The sequence below is a fragment of the Balaenoptera borealis genome (genome assembly GCF_965194805.1).
Source record: "Balaenoptera borealis genome assembly, chromosome: 12".
NCBI classification, from domain to species: Eukaryota; Metazoa; Chordata; class Mammalia; order Artiodactyla; family Balaenopteridae; genus Balaenoptera; species Balaenoptera borealis.
The window spans coordinates 840,298-857,538 of record NC_138869.1 but is presented as its reverse complement, the minus strand read 5'-3'; positions in this window follow the sequence as shown (position 1 = coordinate 857,538).

Sequence of the window (17,241 nt, the reverse complement as noted above, 5' to 3'; positions counted from 1 at the left end):
ACACCGTACACTTCTCCAGAGTGGCTGTTGGCAATTTACATCCCGCCCATCAGTGTAGCAAGGCTCTCATTTCTCCATGGCCTGTCCTGCATTTCTGGTTTTGACACTTTTTTCAGCATGGCCCTTTTGACCGATGGGAAGCGAGACTTCTTTGTAGCGCTGATTTGCCTTTCCAGGTTGCTTCGTTGGCCAAAAAGGGCGTATGCGTTTTTTCCTGAATATATTCAGGAAGAAACGCATACGCCCTTTTTGGCCAAAGGCATCATTGTCAACATTTTGCCGCTTTTCATGTGCTTTAAAGGCGATTCGAATCTACCTCCTGAAATGTGTTTCGTGCAATTCTGCCTTGATTTCAAATCCTCTTCTTTGCCTTCCCTCAATATATTTGTGGACGAGAGTTATCATTTATAACTCTGCAGGTTTGTGAATTGCAGTGCCCTGAACCTCCATTTTACAACTCGCTTTTTTGGGAGCTGGCCGCAAAAGCGCAGGATGGCTTCAGGCCCTGTTCTGGTTCCGGGGGGCAGGCTGAGCCTGTGGTTAATTCTTCTTCCTGATGGGAAAATAGAGTGACCTGTGCCTGTCCCGACACCAAGAGCTAGTCTCTCGTTGGTTCCCCGTCTTCCCGTTCATCCTCAGGACAAATTGCAACCTGTACGGAACAGGAGGTTAAAGGTGCTGATGCTCCAAGTAGGGAGATTGCTAGTAACGTGGCTGGAATGGCGAACCCGGGCACAAGGAGATGAGAAATGAGGTGCGTTTTAGAAACCTTTCCCCATCACACGGTGTACCATCTTCTGGGTTTCTCATGCATGTTTTCGATGTAGGAAGATGCCCTTGAACCTGGAGATTTGGGACCCATGCGATGGGTACCACGCAGTATTACTTTAAAGGGTCTGCGTTTGCTCACCCAACCTCACCAAACCTCTCAGCCCCAAGAGTGTCCACCCTTATGTCTCATCCAGCTGTGGGTCTAGATATGGTCAATCCAGGTTGCATCACAGCCCCTGAACTCATTGTGTAAGAATTTCTATCTCTTTCACTGTCGTTGTTTCATGGGTTTTTCAAAGTAATTTATTTTCATAATGGGGTTTAGCTGCTTTTCACGGCTGTGTTTCTGCCGCTTTACACCCACTTGACACACTAACAGAGAGATATCAATACATAGGTTTTAAGATTATTACTAGTCAGATATATTCTTGTGCGGTGAATAGGGCGTGTTGAGTCCAGTTCTCTGAGCAAGGCGTAGGTCTTGTCTACTACATATTGGGTTTATGGAACGGTATCTGAGCTAATTTGATACCCTTGTTTTATGTATCACCCCACCTCACCTTTCCCGTTAAGCAGCCATAGTGTGTTTTCTGCATGTGTGACTCTGTTCTGTTTTGTAATTCAGTTCAAGTGTAACGGTTTTTACATTCCCTCTAAAAGTGATACCTTATGAGAAGTGTCCTTTTCTGTGTGACTTATTTCACTTAGAATCGTCGTACCTAAATCCACTCATCATGCTGCTACTAACCTTATGACATTGATTTCATGGCTGAGTGATATTCCATTGTACATAAGGACCACAACTTCTTTATCCATTGTTCTCTTTCCTGGGATATTTAAGGTGGAATGAAGTGGAGGTCCTTGTCAACAGAGCAGCCCTAAACTTTGGGGTGCTTGTGTCTTGCTGATTTTTCATTTTCCCAATTTATACCCCCATGAGTGGAAGTGCCCTATGCTCTCTAAGCTGTGTTTTTTAGATGTTTCAGGAGTCACCGTACACTTCTCCAGAGTGGCTGTTGGCAATTTACATCCCGCCCATCAGTGTAGCAAGGCTCCCATTTCTCCATGGCCTGTCCTGCATTTCTGGTTTTGACACTTTTTTCAGCATGGCCCTTTTGACCGATGGGAAGCGAGACTTCTTTGTAGCGCTGATTTGCCTTTCCAGGTTGCTTGGTTGGCCAAAAAGGGCGTATGCGTTTTTTCCTGAATATATTCAGGAAGAAACGCATACGCCCTTTTTGGCCAAGGGCATCATTGTCAACATTTTGCCGCTTTTCATGTGCTTTAAAGGCGATTCGAATCTACCTCCTGAAATCTGTTTCGTGCAATTCTGCCTTGATTTCAAATCCTCTTCTTTGCCTTCCCTCAATATATTTGTGGACGAGAGTTATCATTTATAACTCTGCAGGTTTGTGAATTGCAGTGCCCTGAACCTCCATTTTACAACTCGCTTTTTTGGGAGCTGGCCGCAAAAGCGCAGGATGGCTTCAGGCCCTGTTCTGGTTCCGGGGGGCAGGCTGAGCCTGTGGTTAATTCTTCTTCCTGATGGGAAAATAGAGTGACCTGTGCCTGTCCCGACACCAAGAGCTAGTCTCTCGTTGGTTCCCCGTCTTCCCGTTCATCCTCAGGACAAATTGCAACCTGTACGGAACAGGAGGTTAAAGGTGCTGATGCTCCAAGTAGGGAGATTGCTAGTAACGCGGCTGGAATGGCGAACCCGGGCACAAGGAGATGAGAAATGAGGTGCGTTTTAGAAACCTTTCCCCATCACACGGTGTACCATCTTCTGGGTTTCTCATGCATGTTTTCGATGTAGGAAGATGCCCTTGAACCTGGAGATTTGGGACCCATGCGATGGGTACCACGCAGTATTACTTTAAAGGGTCTGCGTTTGCTCACCCAACCTCACCAAACCTCTCAGCCCCAAGAGTGTCCACCCTTATGTCTCATCCAGCTGTGGGTCTAGATATGGTCAATCCAGGTTGCATCACAGCCCCTGAACGAATTGTGTAAGAATTTCTATCTCTTTCACTGTCGTTGTTTCATGGGTTTTTCAAAGTAATTTATTTTCATAATGGGGTTTAGCTGCTTTTCACGGCTGTGTTTATGCTGCTTTACACCCACTTGACACACTAACAGAGAGATATCAATACATAGGTTTTAAGATTATTACTAGTCAGATATATTCTTGTGCGGTGAATAGGGCGTGTTGAGTCCAGTTCTCTGAGCAAGGAGTAGGTCTTGTCTACTACATATTGGGTTTATGGAACGGTATCTGAGCTAATTTGATACCCTTGTTTTATGTATCACCCCACCTCACCTTTCCCGTTAAGCAGCCATAGTCTGTTTTCTGCATGTGTGACTCTGTTCTGTTTTGTAATTCAGTTCAAGTGTAACGGTTTTTACATTCCCTCTAAAAGTGATACCTTATGAGAAGTGTCCTTTTCTGTGTGACTTATTTCACTTAGAATCGTCGTACCTAAATCCACTCATCATGCTGCTACTAACCTTATGACATTGATTTCATGGCTGAGTGATATTCCATTGTACATAAGGACCACAACTTCTTTATCCATTGTTCTCTTTCCTGGGATATTTAAGGTGGAATGAAGTGGAGGTCCTTGTCAACAGAGCAGCCCTCAACTTTGGGGTGCTTGTGTCTTGCTGATTTTTCATTTTCCCAATTTATACCCCCATGAGTGGAAGTGCCCTATGCTCTCTAAGCTGTGTTTTTCAGATGTTTCAGGACACACCGTACACTTCTCCAGAGTGGCTGTTGGCAATTTACATCCCGCCCATCAGTGTAGCAAGGCTCTCATTTCTCCATGGCCTGTCCTGCATTTCTGGTTTTGACACTTTTTTCAGCATGGCCCTTTTGACCGATGGGAAGCGAGACTTCTTTGTAGCGCTGATTTGCCTTTCCAGGTTGCTTGGTTGGCCAAAAAGGGCGTATGCGTTTTTTCCTGAATATATTCAGGAAGAAACGCATACGCCCTTTTTGGCCAAAGGCATCATTGTCAACTTTTTGCCGCTTTTCATGTGCTTTAAAGGCGATTCGAATCTACCTCCTGAAATCTGTTTCGTGCAATTCTGCCTTGATTTCAAATCCTCTTCTTTGCCTTCCCTCAATATATTTGTGGACGAGAGTTATCATTTATAACTCTGCAGGTTTGTGAATTGCAGTGCCCTGAACCTCCATTTTACAACTCGCTTTTTTGGGAGCTGGCCGCAAAAGCGCAGGATGGCTTCAGGCCCTGTCCTGGTTCCGGGGCGCAGGCTGAGCCTGTGGTTAATTCTTCTTCCTGATGGGAAAATAGAGTGACCTGTGCCTGTCCCGACACCAAGAGCTAGTCTCTCGTTGGTTCCCCGTCTTCCCGTTCATCCTCAGGACAAATTGCAACCTGTACGGAACAGGAGGTTAAAGGTGCTGATGCTCCAAGTAGGGAGATTGCTAGTAAAGTGGCTGGAATGGCGAACCCGGGCACAAGGAGATGAGAAATGAGGTGCGTTTTAGAAACCTTTCCCCATCACACGGTGTACCATCTTCTGGGTTTCTCATGCATGTTTTCGATGTAGGAAGATGCCCTTGAAGCTGGAGATTTGGGACCCATGCGATGGGTACCACGCAGTATTACTTTAAAGGGTCTGCGTTTGCTCACCCAACCTCACCAAACCTCTCAGCCCCAAGAGTGTCCACCCTTATGTCTCATCCAGCTGTGGGTCTAGATATGGTCAATCCAGGTTGCATCACAGCCCCTGAACGAATTGTGTAACAATTTCTATCTCTTTCACTGTCGTTGTTTCATGGGTTTTTCAAAGTAATTTATTTTCATAATGGGGTTTAGCTGCTTTTCACGGCTGTGTTTATGCCGCTTTACACCCACTTGACACACTAACAGAGAGATATCAATACATAGGTTTTAAGATTATTACTAGTCAGATATATTCTTGTGCGGTGAATAGGGCGTGTTGAGTCCAGTTCTCTGAGCAAGGAGTAGGTCTTGTCTACTACATATTGGGTTTATGGAACGGTATCTGAGCTAATTTGATACCCTTGTTTTATGTATCACCCCACCTCACCTTTCCCGTTAAGCAGCCATAGTCTGTTTTCTGCATGTGTGACTCTGTTCTGTTTTGTAATTCAGTTCAAGTGTAACGGTTTTTACATTCCCTCTAAAAGTGATACCTTATGAGAAGTGTCCTTTTCTGTGTGACTTATTTCACTTAGAATCGTCGTACCTAAATCCACTCATCATGCTGCTACTAACCTTATGACATTGATTTCATGGCTGAGTGATATTCCATTGTACATAAGGACCACAACTTCTTTATCCATTTTTCTCTTTCCTGGGATATTTAAGGTGGAATGAAGTGGAGGTCCTTGTCAACAGAGCAGCCCTAAACTTTGGGGTGCTTGTGTCTTGCTGATTTTTCATTTTCCCAATTTATACCCCCATGAGTGGAAGTGCCCTATGCTCTCTAAGCTGTGTTTTTAGATGTTTCATGACTCACCGTACACTTCTCCAGAGTGGCTGTTGGCAATTTACATCCCGCCCATCAGTGTAGCAAGGCTCCCATTTCTCCATGGCCTGTCCTGCATTTCTGGTTTTGACACTTTTTTCAGCATGGCCCTTTTGACCGATGGGAAGCGAGACTTCTCTGTAGCGCTGATTTGCCTTTCCAGGTTGCTTGGTTGGCCAAAAAGGGCGTATGCGTTTTTTCCTGAATATATTCAGGAAAAAACGCATACGCCCTTTTTGGCCAAGGGCATCATTGTCAATGTTTTGCCGCTTTTCATGTGCTTTAAAGGGGATTCGTATCTACCTCCTGAAATCTGTTTCGTGCAATTCTGCCTTGATTTCAAATCCTCTTCTTTGCCTTCCCTCAATATATTTGTGGACGAGAGTTATCATTTATAACTCTGCAGGTTTGTGAATTGCAGTGCCCTGAACCTCCATTTTACAACTCGCTTTTTTGGGAGCTGGCCGCAAAAGCGCAGGATGGCTTCAGGCCCTGTTCTGGTTCCGGGGGGCAGGCTGAGCCTGTGGTTAATTCTTCTTCCTGATGGGAAAATAGAGTGACCTGTGCCTGTCCCGACACCAAGAGCTAGTCTCTCGTTGGTTCCCCGTCTTCCCGTTCATCCTCAGGACAAATTGCAACCTGTACGGAACAGGAGGTTAAAGGTGCTGATGCTCCAAGTAGGGAGATTGCTAGTAAAGCGGCTGGAAAGGCGAACCCGGGCACAAGGAGATGAGAAATGAGGTGCGTTTTAGAAACCTTTCCCCATCACACGGTGTACCATCTTCTGGGTTTCTCATGCATGTTTTCGATGTAGGAAGATGCCCTTGAACCTGGAGATTTGGGACCCATGCGATGGGTACCACGCAGTATTACTTTAAAGGGTCTGCGTTTGCTCACCCAACCTCACCAAACCTCTCAGCCCCAAGAGTGTCCACCCTTATGTCTCATCCAGCTGTGGGTCTAGATATGGTCAATCCAGGTTGCATCACAGCCCCTGAACTCATTGTGTAAGAATTTCTATCTCTTTCACTGTCGTTGTTTCATGGGTTTTTCAAAGTAATTTATTTTCATAATGGGGTTTAGCTGCTTTTCACTGCTGTGTTTATGTCGCTTTACACCCACTTGACACACTAACAGAGAGATATCAATACATAGGTTTTAAGATTATTACTAGTCAGATATATTCTTGTGCGGTGAATAGGGCGTGTTGAGTACAGTTCTCTGAGCAAGGAGTAGGTCTTGTCTACTACATATTGGGTTTATGGAACGGTATCTGAGCTAATTTGATACCCTTGTTTCATGTATCACCCCACCTCACCTTTCCCGTTAAGCAGCCATAGTGTGTTTTCTGCATGTGTGACTCTGTTCTGTTTTGTAATTCAGTTCAAGTGTAACGCTTTTTACATTCCATCTATCAGTGATACCTTATGAGAAGTGTCCTTTTCTGTGTGACTTATTTCACTTAGAATCGTCGTACCTAAATCCACTCATCATGCTGCTACTAACCTTATGACATTGATTTCATGGCTGAGTGATATTCCATTGTACATAAGGACCACAACTTCTTTATCCATTTTTCTCTTTCCTGGGATATTTAAGGTGGAATGAAGTGGAGGTCCTTGTCAACAGAGCAGCCCTAAACTTTGGGGTGCTTGTGTCTTGCTGATTTTTAATTTTCCCAATTTATACCCCCATGAGTGGAAGTGCCCTATGCTCTCTAAGCTGTGTTTTTCAGATGTTTCAGGACACACCGTACACTTCTCCAGAGTGGCTGTTGGCAATTTACATCCCGCCCATCAGTGTAGCAAGGCTCCCATTTCTCCATGGCCTGTCCTGCATTTCTGGTTTTGACACTTTTTTCAGCATGGCCCTTTTGACCGATGGGAAGCGAGACTTCTCTGTAGCGCTGATTTGCCTTTCCAGGTTGCTTGGTTGGCCAAAAAGGGCGTATGCGTTTTTTCCTGAATATATTCAGGAAAAAACGCATACGCCCTTTTTGGCCAAGGGCATCATTGTCAACGTTTTGCCGCTTTTCATGTGCTTTAAAGGCGATTCGTATCTACCTCCTGAAATCTGTTTCGTGCAATTCTGCCTTGATTTCAAATCCTCTTCTTTGCCTTCCCTCAATATATTTGTGGACGAGAGTTATCATTTATAACTCTGCAGGTTTGTGAATTGCAGTGCCCTGAACCTCCATTTTACAACTCGCTTTTTTGGGAGCTGGCCGCAAAAGCGCAGGATGGCTTCAGGCCCTGTTCTGGTTCCGGGGGGCAGGCTGAGCCTGTGGTTAATTCTTCTTCCTGATGGGAAAATAGAGTGACCTGTGCCTGTCCCGACACAAAGAGCTAGTCTCTCGTTGGTTCCCCGTCTTCCCGTTCATCCTCAGGACAAATTGCAACCTGTACGGAACAGGAGGTTAAAGGTGCTGATGCTCCAAGTAGGGAGATTGCTAGTAAAGCGGCTGGAAAGGCGAACCCGGGCACAAGGAGATGAGAAATTAGGTGCGTTTTAGAAACCTTTCCCCATCACGCGGTGTACCATCTTCTGGGTTTCTCATGCATGTTTTCGATGTAGGAAGATGCCCTTGAACCTGGAGATTTGGGACCCATGCGATGGGTACCACGCAGTATTACTTTAAAGGGTCTGCGTTTGCTCACCCAACCTCACCAAACCTCTCAGCCCCAAGAGTGTCCACCCTTATGTCTCATCCAGCTGTGGGTCTAGATATGGTCAATCCAGGTTGCATCACAGCCCCTGAACGCATTGTGTAAGAATTTCTCTCTCTTTCACTGTCGTTGTTTCATGGGTTTTTCAAAGTAATTTATTTTCATAATGGGGTTTAGCTGCTTTTCACGGCTGTGTTTATGTCGCTTTACACCCACTTGACACACTAACAGAGAGATATCAATACATAGGTTTTAAGATTATTACTAGTCAGATATATTCTTGTGCGGTGAATAGGGCGTGTTGAGTCCAGTTCTCTGAGCAAGGAGTAGGTCTTGTCTATTACATATTGGGTTTATGGAACGGTATCTGAGCTAATTTGATACCCTTGTTTCATGTATCACCCCACCTCACCTTTCCCGTTAAGCAGCCATAGTGTGTTTTCTGCATGTGTGACTCTGTTCTGTTTTGTAATTCAGTTCAAGTGTAACGGTTTTTACATTCCCTCTATAAGTGATACCTTATGAGAAGTGTCCTTTTCTGTGTGACTTATTTCACTTAGAATCGTCGTACCTAAATCCACTCATCATGCTGCTACTAACCTTATGACATTGATTTCATGGCTGAGTGATATTCCATTGTACATAAGGACCACAACTTCTTTATCCATTTTTCTCTTTCCTGGGATATTGAAGGTGGAATGAAGTGGAGGTCCTTGTCAACAGAGCAGCCCTCAACTTTGGGGTGCTTGTGTCTTGCTGATTTTTAATTTTCCCAATTTATACCCCCATGAGTGGAAGTGCCCTATGCTCTCTAAGCTGTGTTTTTCAGATGTTTCAGGACACACCGTACACTTCTCCAGAGTGGCTGTTGGCAATTTACATCCCGCCCATCAGTGTAGCAAGGCTCCCATTTCTCCATGGCCTGTCCTGCATTTCTGGTTTTGACACTTTTTTCAGCATGGCCCTTTTGACCGATGGGAAGCGAGACTTCTCTGTAGCGCTGATTTGCCTTTCCAGGTTGCTTGGTTGGCCAAAAAGGGCGTATGCGTTTTTTCCTGAATATATTCAGGAAAAAACGCATACGCCCTTTTTGGCCAAGGGCATCATTGTCAACGTTTTGCCGCTTTTCATGTGCTTTAAAGGCGATTCGTATCTACCTCCTGAAATCTGTTTCGTGCAATTCTGCCTTGATTTCAAATCCTCTTCTTTGCCTTCCCTCAATATATTTGTGGACGAGAGTTATCATTTATAACTCTGCAGGTTTGTGAATTGCAGTGCCCTGAACCTCCATTTTACAACTCGCTTTTTTGGGAGCTGGCCGCAAAAGCGCAGGATGGCTTCAGGCCCTGTTCTGGTTCCGGGGGGCAGGCTGAGCCTGTGGTTAATTCTTCTTCCTGATGGGAAAATAGAGTGACCTGTGCCTGTCCCGACACAAAGAGCTAGTCTCTCGTTGGTTCCCCGTCTTCCCGTTCATCCTCAGGACAAATTGCAACCTGTACGGAACAGGAGGTTAAAGGTGCTGATGCTCCAAGTAGGGAGATTGCTAGTAAAGCGGCTGGAAAGGCGAACCCGGGCACAAGGAGATGAGAAATGAGGTGCGTTTTAGAAACCTTTCCCCATCACGCGGTGTACCATCTTCTGGGTTTCTCATGCATGTTTTCGATGTAGGAAGATGCCCTTGAACCTGGAGATTTGGGACCCATGCGATGGGTACCACGCAGTATTACTTTAAAGGGTCTGCGTTTGCTCACCCAACCTCACCAAACCTCTCAGCCCCAAGAGTGTCCACCCTTATGTCTCATCCAGCTGTGGGTCTAGATATGGTCAATCCAGGTTGCATCACAGCCCCTGAACGCATTGTGTAAGAATTTCTCTCTCTTTCACTGTCGTTGTTTCATGGGTTTTTCAAAGTAATTTATTTTCATAATGGGGTTTAGCTGCTTTTCACGGCTGTGTTTATGTCGCTTTACACCCACTTGACACACTAACAGAGAGATATCAATACATAGGTTTTAAGATTATTACTAGTCAGATATATTCTTGTGTGGTGAATAGGGCGTGTTGAGTCCAGTTCTCTGAGCAAGGAGTAGGTCTTGTCTATTACATATTGGGTTTATGGAACGGTATCTGAGCTAATTTGATACCCTTGTTTCATGTATCACCCCACCTCACCTTTCCCGTTAAGCAGCCATAGTGTGTTTTCTGCATGTGTGACTCTGTTCTGTTTTGTAATTCAGTTCAAGTGTAACGGTTTTTACATTCCCTCTATAAGTGATACCTTATGAGAAGTGTCCTTTTCTGTGTGACTTATTTCACTTAGAATCGTCGTACCTAAATCCACTCATCATGCTGCTACTAACCTTATGACATTGATTTCATGGCTGAGTGATATTCCATTGTACATAAGGACCACAACTTCTTTATCCATTTTTCTCTTTCCTGGGATATTGAAGGTGGAATGAAGTGGAGGTCCTTGTCAACAGAGCAGCCCTCAACTTTGGGGTGCTTGTGTCTTGCTGATTTTTAATTTTCCCAATTTATACCCCCATGAGTGGAAGTGCCCTATGCTCTCTAAGCTGTGTTTTTCAGATGTTTCAGGACACACCGTACACTTCTCCAGAGTGGCTGTTGGCAATTTACATCCCGCCCATCAGTGTAGCAAGGCTCCCATTTCTCCATGGCCTGTCCTGCATTTCTGGTTTTGACACTTTTTTCAGCATGGCCCTTTTGACCGATGGGAAGCGAGACTTCTCTGTAGCGCTGATTTGCCTTTCCAGGTTGCTTGGTTGGCCAAAAAGGGCGTATGCGTTTTTTCCTGAATATATTCAGGAAAAAACGCATACGCCCTTTTTGGCCAAGGGCATCATTGTCAACGTTTTGCCGCTTTTCATGTGCTTTAAAGGCGATTCGTATCTACCTCCTGAAATCTGTTTCGTGCAATTCTGCCTTGATTTCAAATCCTCTTCTTTGCCTTCCCTCAATATATTTGTGGACGAGAGTTATCATTTATAACTCTGCAGGTTTGTGAATTAAAGTGCCCTGAACCTCCATTTTACAACTCGCTTTTTTGGGAGCTGGCCGCAAAAGCGCAGGATGGCTTCAGGCCCTGTTCTGGTTCCGGGGGGCAGGCTGAGCCTGTGGTTAATTCTTCTTCCTGATGGGAAAATAGAGTGACCTGTGCCTGTCCCAACACCAAGAGCTAGTCTCTCGTTGGTTCCCCGTCTTCCCGTTCATCCTCAGGACAAATTGCAACCTGTACGGAACAGGAGGTTAAAGGTGCTGATGCTCCAAGTAGGGAGATTGCTAGTAAAGCGGCTGGAATGGCGAACCCGGGCACAAGGAGATGAGAAATGAGGTGCGTTTTAGAAACCTTTCCCCATCACACGGTGTACTATCTTCTGGGTTTCTCATGCATGTTTTCGATGTAGGAAGATGCCCTTGAAGCTGGAGATTTGGGACCCATGCGATGGGTACCACGCAGTATTACTTTAAAGGGTCTGCGTTTGCTCACCCAACCTCACCAAACCTCTCAGCCCCAAGAGTGTCCACCCTTATGTCTCATCCAGCTGTGGGTCTAGATATGGTCAATCCAGGTTGCATCACAGCCCCTGAACGCATTGTGTACGAATTTCTCTCTCTTTCACTGTCGTTGTTTCATGGGTTTTTCAAAGTAATTTATTTTCATAATGGGGTTTAGCTGCTTTTCACGGCTGTGTTTATGCCGCTTTACACCCACTTGACACACTAACAGAGAGATATCAATACATAGGTTTTAAGATTATTACTAGTCAGATATATTCTTGTGCGGTGAATAGGGCGTGTTGAGTCCAGTTCTCTGAGCAAGGAGTAGGTCTTGTCTATTACATATTGGGTTTATGGAATGGTATCTGAGCTAATTTGATACCCTTGTTTTATGTATCACCCCACCTCACCTTTCCCGTTAAGCAGCCATAGTGTGTTTTCTGCATGTGTGACTCTGTTCTGTTTTGTAATTCAGTTCAAGTGTAATGGTTTTTACATTCCCTCTATCAGTGATACCTTATGAGAAGTGTCCTTTTCTCTGTGACTTATTTCACTTAGAATCGTCGTACCTAAATCCACTCATCATGCTGCTACTAACCTTATGACATTGATTTCATGGCTGAGTGATATTCCATTGTACATAAGGACCACAACTTCTTTATCCATTTTTCTCTTTCCTGGGATATTTAAGGTGGAATGAAGTGGAGGTCCTTGTCAACAGAGCAGCCCTCAACTTTGGGGTGCTTGTGTCTTGCTGATTTTTAATTTTCCCAATTTATACCCCCATGAGTGGAAGTGCCCTATGCTCTCTAAGCTGTGTTTTTCAGATGTTTCAGGACACACCGTACACTTCTCCAGAGTGGCTGTTGGCAATTTACATCCCGCCCATCAGTGTAGCAAGGCTCCCATTTCTCCATGGCCTGTCCTGCATTTCTGGTTTTGACACTTTTTTCAGCATGGCCCTTTTGACCGATGGGAAGCGAGACTTCTCTGTAGCACTGATTTGACTTTCCAGGTTGCTTGGTTGGCCAAAAAGGGCGTATGCGTTTTTTCCTGAATATATTCAGGAAAAAAGGCATACGCCCTTTTTGGCCAAGGGCATCATTGTCAACGTTTTGCCGCTTTTCATGTGCTTTAAAGGCGATTCGTATCTACCTCCTGAAATCTGTTTCGTGCAATTCTGCCTTGATTTCAAATCCTCTTCTTTGCCTTCCCTCAATATATTTGTGGACGAGAGTTATCATTTATAACTCTGCAGGTTTGTGAATTGCAGTGCCCTGAACCTCCATTTTACAACTCGCTTTTTTGGGAGCTGGCCGCAAAAGCGCCAGATGGCTTCAGGCCCTGTTCTGGTTCCGGGGGGCAGGCTGAGCCTGTGGTTAATTCTTCTTCCTGATGGGAAAATAGAGTGACCTGTGCCTGTCCCGACACCAAGAGCTAGTCTCTCGTTGGTTCCCCGTCTTCCCGTTCATCCTCAGGACAAATTGCAACCTGTACGGAACAGAAGGTAAAAGGTGCTGATGCTCCAAGTAGGGAGATTGCTAGTAAAGCGGCTGGAAAGGCGAACCCGGGCACAAGGAGATGAGAAATGAGGTGCGTTTTAGAAACCTTTCCCCATCACACGGTGTACCATCTTCTGGGTTTCTCATGCATGTTTTCGATGTAGGAAGATGCCCTTGAAGCTGGAGATTTGGGACCCATGCGACGGGTACCACGAAGTATTACTTTAAAGGGTCTGCGTTTGCTCACCCAACCTCACCAAACCTCTCAGCCCCAAGAGTGTCCACCCTTATGTCTCATCCAGCTGTGGGTCTAGATATGGTCAATCCAGGTTGCATCACAGCCCCTGAACGCATTGTGTAAGAATTTCTCTCTCTTTCACTGTCGTTGTTTCATGGGTTTTTCAAAGTAATTTATTTTCATAATGGGGTTTAGCTGCTTTTCACGGCTGTGTTTATGCCGCTTTACACCCACTTGACACACTAACAGAGAGATATCAATACATAGGTTTTAAGATTATTACTAGTCAGATATATTCTTGTGCGGTGAATAGGGCGTGTTAAGTCCAGTTCTCTGAGCAAGGAGTAGGTCTTGTCTATTACATATTGGGTTTATGGAATGGTATCTGAGCTAATTTGATACCCTTGTTTTATGTATCACCCCACCTCACCTTTCCCGTTAAGCAGCCATAGTGTGTTTTCTGCATGTGTGACTCTGTTCTGTTTTGTAATTCAGTTCAAGTGTAATGGTTTTTACATTCCCTCTATCAGTGATACCTTATGAGAAGTGTCCTTTTCTCTGTGACTTATTTCACTTAGAATCGTCGTACCTAAATCCACTCATCATGCTGCTACTAACCTTATGACATTGATTTCATGGCTGAGTGATATTCCATTGTACATAAGGACCACAACTTCTTTATCCATTTTTCTCTTTCCTGGGATATTTAAGGTGGAATGAAGTGGAGGTCCTTGTCAACAGAGCAGCCCTCAACTTTGGGGTGCTTGTGTCTTGCTGATTTTTAATTTTCCCAATTTATACCCCCATGAGTGGAAGTGCCCTATGCTCTCTAAGCTGTGTTTTTCAGATGTTTCAGGACACACCGTACACTTCTCCAGAGTGGCTGTTGGCAATTTACATCCCGCCCATCAGTGTAGCAAGGCTCCCATTTCTCCATGGCCTGTCCTGCATTTCTGGTTTTGACACTTTTTTCAGCATGGCCCTTTTGACCGATGGGAAGCGAGACTTCTCTGTAGCACTGATTTGACTTTCCAGGTTGCTTGGTTGGCCAAAAAGGGCGTATGCGTTTTTTCCTGAATATATTCAGGAAAAAAGGCATACGCCCTTTTTGGCCAAGGGCATCATTGTCAACGTTTTGCCGCTTTTCATGTGCTTTAAAGGCGATTCGTATCTACCTCCTGAAATCTGTTTCGTGCAATTCTGCCTTGATTTCAAATCCTCTTCTTTGCCTTCCCTCAATATATTTGTGGACGAGAGTTATCATTTATAACTCTGCAGGTTTGTGAATTGCAGTGCCCTGAACCTACATTTTACAACTCGCTTTTTTAGGGAGCTGGCCGCAAAAGCGCCAGATGGCTTCAGGCCCTGTTCTGGTTCCGGGGGGCAGGCTGAGCCTGTGGTTAATTCTTCTTCCTGATGGGAAAATAGAGTGACCTGTGCCTGTCCCGACACCAAGAGCTAGTCTCTCGTTGGTTCCCCGTCTTCCCGTTCATCCTCAGGACAAATTGCAACCTGTACGGAACAGAAGGTAAAAGGTGCTGATGCTCCAAGTAGGGAGATTGCTAGTAAAGCGGCTGGAAAGGCGAACCCGGGCACAAGGAGATGAGAAATGAGGTGCGTTTTAGAAACCTTTCCCCATCACACGGTGTACCATCTTCTGGGTTTCTCATGCATGTTTTCGATGTAGGAAGATGCCCTTGAAGCTGGAGATTTGGGACCCATGCGACGGGTACCACGAAGTATTACTTTAAAGGGTCTGCGTTTGCTCACCCAACCTCACCAAACCTCTCAGCCCCAAGAGTGTCCACCCTTATGTCTCATCCAGCTGTGGGTCTAGATATGGTCAATCCAGGTTGCATCACAGCCCCTGAACGCATTGTGTAAGAATTTCTCTCTCTTTCACTGTCGTTGTTTCATGGGTTTTTCAAAGTAATTTATTTTCATAATGGGGTTTAGCTGCTTTTCACTGCTGTGTTTATGCCGCTTTACACCCACTTGACACACTAACAGAGAGATATCAATACATAGGTTTTAAGATTATTACTAGTCAGATATATTCTTGTGCGGTGAATAGGGCGTGTTGAGTCCAGTTCTCTGAGCAAGGAGTAGGTCTTGTCTATTACATATTGGGTTTATGGAACAGTATCTGAGCTAATTTGATACCCTTGTTTTATGCATCACCCCACCTCACCTTTCCCGTTAAGCAGCCATTGTCTGTTTTCTGCATGTGTGACTCTGTTCTGTTTTGTAATTCAGTTCAAGTGTAACGGTTTTTACATTCCCTCTATCAGTGATACCTTAAGAGAAGTGTCCTTTTCTGTGTGACTTATTTCACTTAGAATCGTCGTACCTAAATCCACTCATCATGCTGCTACTAACCTTATGACATTGATTTCATGGCTGAGTGATATTCCATTGTACATAAGGACCACAACTTCTTTATCCATTTTTCTCTTTCCTGGGATATTGAAGGTGGAATGAAGTGGAGGTCCTTGTCAACAGAGCAGCCCTCAACTTTGGGGTGCTTGTGTCTTGCTGATTTTTAATTTTCCCAATTTATACCCCCATGAGTGGAAGTGCCCTATGCTCTCTAAGCTGTGTTTTTCAGATGTTTCAGGACACACCGTACACTTCTCCAGAGTGGCTGTTGGCAATTTACATCCCGCCCATCAGTGTAGCAAGGCTCTCATTTCTCCATGGCCTGTCCTGCATTTCTGGTTTTGACACATTTTTCAGCATGGCCCTTTTGACCGATGGGAAGTGAGACTTCTTTGTAGCGCTGATTTGCCTTTCCAGGTTGCTTGGTTGGCCAAAAAGGGCGTATGCGTTTTTTCCTGAATATATTCAGGAAAAAACGCATACGCCCTTTTTGGCCAAGGGCATCATTGTCAACATTTTGCCGCTTTTCATGTGCTTTAAAGGCGATTCGAATCTACCTCCTGAAATCTGTTTCCTGCAATTCTGCCTTGATTTAAAATCCTCTTCTTTGCCTTCCCTCAATATATTTGTGGACGAGAGTTATCATTTATAACTCTGCAGGTTTGTGAATTGCAGTGCCCTGAACCTCCATTTTACAACTCGCTTTTTTGGGAGCTGGCCGCAAAAGCGCAGGATGGCTTCAGGCCCTGTTCTGGTTCCGGGGGGCAGGCTGAGCCTGTGGTTAATTCTTCTTCCTGATGGGAAAATAGAGTGACCTGTGCCTGTCCCGACACCAAGAGCTAGTCTCTCGTTGGTTCCCCGTCTTCCCGTTCATCCTCAGGACAAATTGCAACCTGTATGGAACAGGAGGTTAAAGGTGCTGATGCTCCAAGTAGGGAGATTGCTAGTAAAGCGGCTGGAAAGGCGAACCCGGGCACAAGGAGATGAGAAATGAGGTGCGTTTTAGAAACCTTTCCCCATCACACGGTGTACCATCTTCTGGGTTTCTCATGCATGTTTTCGATGTAGGAAGATGCCCTTGAACCTGGAGATTTGGGACCCATGCGATGGGTACCACGCAGTATTACTTTAAAGGGTCTGCGTTTGCTCACCCAACCTCACCAAACCTCTCAGCCCCTAGAGTGTCCACCCTTATGTCTCATCCAGCTGTGGGTCTAGATATGGTCAATCCAGGTTGCATCACAGCCCCTGAACTCATTGTGTAAGAATTTCTATCTCTTTCACTGTCGTTGTTTCATGGGTTTTTCAAAGTAATTTATTTTCATAATGGGGTTTAGCTGCTTTTCACGGCTGTGTTTATGCCGCTTTACACCCACTTGACACACTAACAGAGAGATATCAATACATAGGTTTTAAGATTATTACTAGTCAGATATATTCTTGTGCGGTGAATAGGGCATGTTGAGTCCAGTTCTCTGAGCAAGGAGTAGGTCTTGTCTACTACATATTGGGTTTATGGAACGGTATCTGAGCTAATTTGATACCCTTGTTTTATGTATCACCCCACCTCACCTTTCCCGTTAAGCAGCCATAGTGTGTTTTCTGCATGTGTGACTCTGTTCTGTTTTGTAATTCAGTTCAA